Consider the following 6,670-nt stretch of genomic DNA (forward strand, 5'->3'; position numbering starts at 1 on the left):
CACTTATGCATTGCAATTTTCGATTTACCTGATATATTCGGATTGGCTAACATTCGATGTCTGCAGAGGCGTTGTCTTCTAGCCAAGATATGAAATGCAATCATAATTGACTAGCGCATATAAACACACACAACAGCTACCTGTGGTTCCACGATGACTGAAAACACAAAAAAACGCAAAAGCGGTCCATTTAAAATGAATGTATTCTTCCCTTGGCCCTTGCCCTGCAAGTGTCAACTTGTCAGACACCATGATACATCATCAGAAGTGTCCACTTAATTTGAGGGGAGAGGGTGTGACTTTTAAGTGTTTGCAATGCAGCCTTTCTCTTGGGGGAATCAATCTCAATTTAAGGTGCTTTATTGGTGTCACGTTCTGACCTTAGTTCCTTTGTGATGTCTTTGTTTTAGTATGGTCAGGGCGTGAGTTGGGTGGGCAGTCTATGTTCTTTTTTCTATGATTTCTATGATTTGTTCGGTTGTGGTTTTTGTGTCTTTGTTTGATGTTGTTCAGTTAAAATAAATGACATGAACAAGTACCACGCTGCGCTTTGGTCCTCACCTTCCACCGACGACCATTACAGTTGGCATGGGAAACATATGTTTACGTTGCCAAAGCAAGTGAAATAGATAATAAACAAAAGTGAAATGTTAATAAAATGTACAGTAAATATTCAACTGTTTTCGAATTCTTTGTGGGTGTGTAATCTGAGGGAAATATGTGTCTCTAATAGGGTTGGAAACTTTCCAGTAAATTTCCAGAATTTTTCCATGGGAAGTTAAGCCTGGGAATTTTGGGAATTTTGCTTAAATTCATCAAATGTTAGCTTATAACAGTGAACCTTTTTTGTGGGATACACATAAGGAAATTCTAGGTCTTGTGGCCTATTTTGATATAACTAATCCCCAATACAATGGAATTGCAACCCTCTGCTTGCACAGTGCATTCTTCCATCACATGTACAACTGATTCTCAAGATCTTGCACACTAATGAGATGCTATTGAGCCCATACTACTACACTGTCTGAGCCAAGGACGGCATGCTTTCTGGTAAGTTTTGATTACAATACTGGGTGGGGTGAATATATTTTATATGCCGTACATGTTTTTTTGTTAGCAAGTAAATAGTAGCTTACAGCCAAGTGTGTTTTAAATCAGTTATAACTTCTTTTGCTACCATGTGGGTTTTAGCTTGCTTGAGCCTGCTAACTGAAGAGTGTTAATTCATCTGTTTCCATACATGTTTCATTTTAAAACATTTATGTTACAAAGGAGTTGTTTAATTAATCTAACTGCTTTATTATTTATCTGTACATGGAATTGTATTTGTTTTTTAAAAACTATTTTTTCCTAATCTTTACAGGAAAATGGGCACTATCTGATGTGTGGAGACATCTCACTGCAGCTAATGTAGAAGGAAACGCTGTGTACATTTGCAAATACTGGGCAAAATCATATGTGAAGAATGCAACAAAGATGCAGAATCATCTGCCAAGTGCAGAAAGTTCCCTCAGTGCTCACAACAAGCAACCTCTGACAAAAGTCCCTCTACTTCTGTTCAAGGTGAAAATTATGAATCAGGCACCTTATCGATAGCAACAGCTCATGGTCCTCCTGGAATCTGAAGTTTGTTTGACTCAATGGAGGAACGTAGTCAGAGATGCTGATTAATGTCTTGCTCGAGCTGTGTATCCAACTGGTTCACCTCTGATTTTCACAGGCAATGTGTATTGGAAGAGATTTCTGAATGTTCTTTGCCCAGCATACACCCCTCCAACCAGGCATGCTTTATATACTAATTTGCTGGATGCAGAGTTCAACAGAGTTCAAGGGAAGGTCAAGCAAATCATAGAGAATGCGGACTGTATTGCAATCATCTCTGGTGGCTGGTCGAATATTTGTGGGCAAGTAATAATTAACTACATCATCTCCACCCCTCCACCAGTATTCTACAAGAGCAAAGACACAAGGGACAACAGACACATCAGTCTCTACATTGCAGATGAGCTGAAGGCAGTCATCAATGACCTTGGAACACAGAAGGTATTTGCACTGGTGACAATGCTGCGAACATGAAGGCTGCTTGGTCTAAAGTACAGGAGTCCTACCCTCACGCCCATTGACTGTGCTGCTCATGCATTGAATCATTTGCTCCTCAAGGACATCATGGCACTGAAAACAATGGATACACTCTACAAGAGAGTCAAATACATGGTTAGGTATGTGATGGGCCATCAAGTTATTGCAGCAAACTACCTCACCAAGCAAAGTGAGAAGAATAAGTGCACCACATTGAGCCCAGCAACACCCATTGGGGTGGTGTCATCATGTTTGACAGTCTCCTGGAGAGGAAGGAGTCTCTCCAAGAAATGGCCATATCACAGTCTGCCGTTATGGACAGCCCCATCAAGAGGATCCTCCTGGATGATATATTTTGGGAGAGAATGGTAAGCAGCCTGAAACTCCTGAAATCTATAGTAGTAGCCATCACACGTATTGAGGGAGACAATGCCAAATAGCATTGTAGTTAGCTCTGTTTTTTTGTATATTGTAACTTTTTTTATCATTTGGTTGGGTCTAATTGTGTTGCTGTCCTGGGGCTCTGTGGGGTCTGTTTGTGTTTGTGAACAGAGCCCCAGGACCAGCTTGGTAATTTCTCTGTAGGTAAGGATTGTGTTATGGAAGGTTTGAGAATCATTTCCTGTTATGTGGTTGTAGAATTTAACTTCTCTTTTCTGAATTTTGCATCACTGCCGGAAACTGCTCGGCCTCTGACCCCAAGGCACTACAGAGGGTAGTGCGTACGGCCCAGTACATCACTGGGGCTAAGCTTCCTGCCATCCAGGACCTCTACACCAGGTGGTGTCAGAGAAAGGCCCTAAAATTGTCAAAGACCCCAGCCACCCCAGTCATAGGCTGTTCTCTCTGCTACCGCACGGCAAGCAGTACCAGAGCGCCAAGTCTAGGACCAAAACGCTTCTCAACAGCTTTTACCCCGAAGCCATAAGACTCCTGAACAGGTAATCAAATGGCTACCCAAACTATTTGCATTGTGTCCCACCACCCAACAACCCCCTCTTTTATGCTGCTGCTACTCTCTGTTTATCATTTATGCATAGTCACTTCAACCATACATTCATGTACTTATTACCTCAATTAGCCAGACTAACCGGTGCCCCCGCACATTGACTCTATACTGGTACCACCTGTATATAGCCTCGCTACTGTTATTTTCACTGTTTTTTTTTCTTTCTTTACTTATCTATTGTTTACCTAATACCCTTAAAAAAATATCACTGTTGGTTAGGGCTTGTAAGTAAACATTTCACTGTTGTATTCGGCTCACGTGACAAATATACTGATTTGATTTGAGTTCTCTCAGACAGCCGTCCATCTCCAGCCCCCTCCAGCCCCCCCCCGTTGTGCTGGTCTGTTTTATGGGTTTGTCCTGTCTGGATTGTGTGGACTTGTTCTCTGAGCTCCACCATGTCTCTCTCCAGCTCTGTGAATTTATCCCTCTCAATGATGGAGGAGCAGTGCAGTTGTGGAAGCTGGATGTGTTCAGTGCTGGGGGGGGGGTGACTATCCTCGTCTGCAGAACAGTTTGAAGAGGTGTGATCAGACTATCCTTCGTCTGCAGGACAGTTTGAAGAGGTGTGATCAGACTATCCTCGTCTGCAGGACAGTTTGAAGAGGTGTGATCAGACTATCCTCGTCTGCAGGACAGTTTGAAGAGGTGTGATCAGACTATCCTCGTCTGCAGGACAGTTTGAAGAGGTGTGATCAGACTATCCTCGTCTGCAGGACAGTTTGAAGAGGTGTGATCAGACTCACTCAGGATGGGGAGTCGTCACAGAGAGAGAGCTTCTCCTGCTGTGCTCTCTCTTTGATCCAGTAGAAGTTCCGCTGGAACTGCATGAGGATTCCCTGCACCATTACTGTCCCAGATTTGTACACATTTATAGAGGATGTTTCAATTTCCTCAATGTCTAGTATTCTGAGTTTCCGCCCTGGGCCAAAATCCTCTCTCTTGACATAGGTGTAGTGTGCTCTCATAGCACTGTGCTATGCCAGGGGATGGTCTGTGTGGAAAATGAAGTTGCTTATGTTCCCCTCTTTGTTGCCATCAGCAAATAGCTGGATTGTCCTTGAGGAGCTTATTTTTGTACTTATTCCGTGCAATGTTATTTTCAATATCCATGGGGTACTGTATTGTAATGACCTCTGCACAGGGATAAGCCATTGGGGCTTCAAAGGCCTCTGCATTTGGGTGGGGCTATGAAACTCTCCTGCCATTGTTAGGCTCAAGAGTTTTCACACTTCTCACTTCACACTTCAGTGCTAATTGACGTTGCAGCCAGGTCAGTTCTGTCCTAGCAGTTTGGTAGCTTAGTAGCCTTATTTATTAAGCTTTATATAACAAAATTACCTAGAGATGACTGTATTTTACTTTTTGGCTTCAGAAGTAGTGTAGGTTCAGACTTAACATTACTCACTCAGTTTTGTGTTGGATAGTATTTACAGGTTCCACTGTGTTTCTTCTGCAGGTTTGTTAGAAGTTTTTTCTTGATAGTCCTTACTAGTATTAGTACATTTAGGTATTTTTGTCCAAAATCACGCTTTTAGCTATGGAATTTTGATTTGGATTGAAGGTTTTGATGTTGAGGTTAGTATCCTCTATAAGTCCTTGCAAAAATATTCAAGTTGATCTACATTTATCCAACTCTAATTCTATCTTTTTGCAGAAGAACTCCGGAACCCATGAGCTCAATACCTCTCTCTTGAAACAGGATGCAGTATGATTGCCATCTTAAGTGTAGGTCCAATTCACAAACATTATCCCCCCGGCCCTCAATTTAGCTCGAGGGAGCGAGTGAAGAACTTTGATTACTTGTGGGGCTGATATGACCCACAATTCAATGCAAACTGTAGTCACGTGTCAAACTCCGGTTGCCGCGAATTGTCAAATTTTATCAACATGGCAGCATATTCGGCATGTGAGACACAATTATGATACTGGCTTGCAAAACAAATATATAGATGACATTTATTTTAGCGTTGGCAAATTGGAGTGCTTCTCAAATTGGCTTAGTCTCGTAGTGAGGAGCCTATAAAACGTAGCTAGCTTCATAAACATATTTTGGGGAATTCTGAAATGTATTGGAATAAAATAGCTATAAAATTAGCTAGCCAGCTAAGTATTGTAACTCTAGCTATCTACCTGACAAAATGCTAGCTAGCTACGTTAGCTTGCTACATTAATAGCTTTAGGTTGGTGTTTTTTAAGCTCAACTTCAAGATTTCCATCAAGGACGTTGCATCCGATCATCACTCTCCCTCGCTTGGGCAAAGGACATTTAAGGTACACTTGGATGAGATGATGTCTAACATAATTTGAGTACTGAGGGTTTAGGGCCGAGGGCTGTCTACTTTGCGTTTGGGCTGCTGCCATGGACTTAGCAAAATCAGGTTGCCCCAAGCAGCACTGGAGATATTGAGATGAGCAAGATGCAAGACTTTTGCTCTCACACAATCACACACAATATCTGCGCATGTGCATGGGTTCGCTTCAACCTGTTCACAACGTGGTAGCCAGAGCACCAAAACAGCAGATGAAGTGTGAGGCTCACACTTCAACGCTCTTAGTTGTTGTGAAAATTGTACCCACTATGCTGTTTACTTTCTGCATCTACGTCATATCGCTGAGAAGATAAATTGTATAAATAGGCGTGTTTATCACTTTGTGGTGGTGGTAACTAGTGAAGTCATCCCAGAGAGTTTCATACTGTACCGTCTTTGACGATCCTGCAATCAATATACTGATAGAAGGTAGCCTTGTCCTCAGATTAGCTTTGTTAAAATCCCCAGCTACAATAAATTCAGCCTCATGATATATGGTTTCCAGATTGCAGTGAAGTTCCTCGATGGCTGTCTTGGTATCCGCTTGCGGGGGAATATACATGGCTGTGACAAAAGCCGAGGAGAGTTCTCTTGGGAGATAATACGGTCGGCATTTGATTGTGTGGAATTCTAGGTCAGGTGAACAAAAGGACTTGAGTTCTTGTATGTTCTTCTTACTAGAGAGATGTTTGTTACTGTTGGCGCGATGCACTGAAAATCCCGTTGGCTGTACAGATTCCGACAGCATGTCCCCAGCTAGCCATGTCTCTGTGAAACAGAGTATGTTACAATCCCAAATATCTCTTTGGAAACTCTTGCCCTAATTTTGTCGACTCTGTTAACTAGGGACTAGCCCCACTAGAAAACCGCTCCGGCACCCTCTCCGAAGGATTGACTTTGGGAAAGTCGTATTCTTGGTCGTAGTGCTGGTTATCCTGGTAAGTTGATGTCTCTCTGATATCCAATAGTTCTTCGCGGCTGTATGTAATAACACTTAAGGTTTTCTGAATTATTAACAATGTAAGAAATAATACATAAAAAACGAAGTACTGCACAGTTTCCTAAGGACTTGAGGGAAGCTTCCGGGGAGAGTTCTCTTTTCCTTGTGAAGGGCAGGGCGCACAAGCCCTGGAAAGCGTCTTCGTTCCAGCGGCTTCCTGTGAGCTCTTGCTGGCCCTTGAAAATCCTGGGATAGCCTCCCGGGTGGCGCAGTGGTTAAGGGCGCTGTACTGCAGCGCCAGCTGTGCCACCAAAGACTCTGGGTTCGCGC

Source organism: Oncorhynchus clarkii, chromosome 2 (genome assembly GCF_045791955.1).
Source record: "Oncorhynchus clarkii lewisi isolate Uvic-CL-2024 chromosome 2, UVic_Ocla_1.0, whole genome shotgun sequence".
Lineage (NCBI taxonomy): Eukaryota > Metazoa > Chordata > Actinopteri > Salmoniformes > Salmonidae > Oncorhynchus > Oncorhynchus clarkii.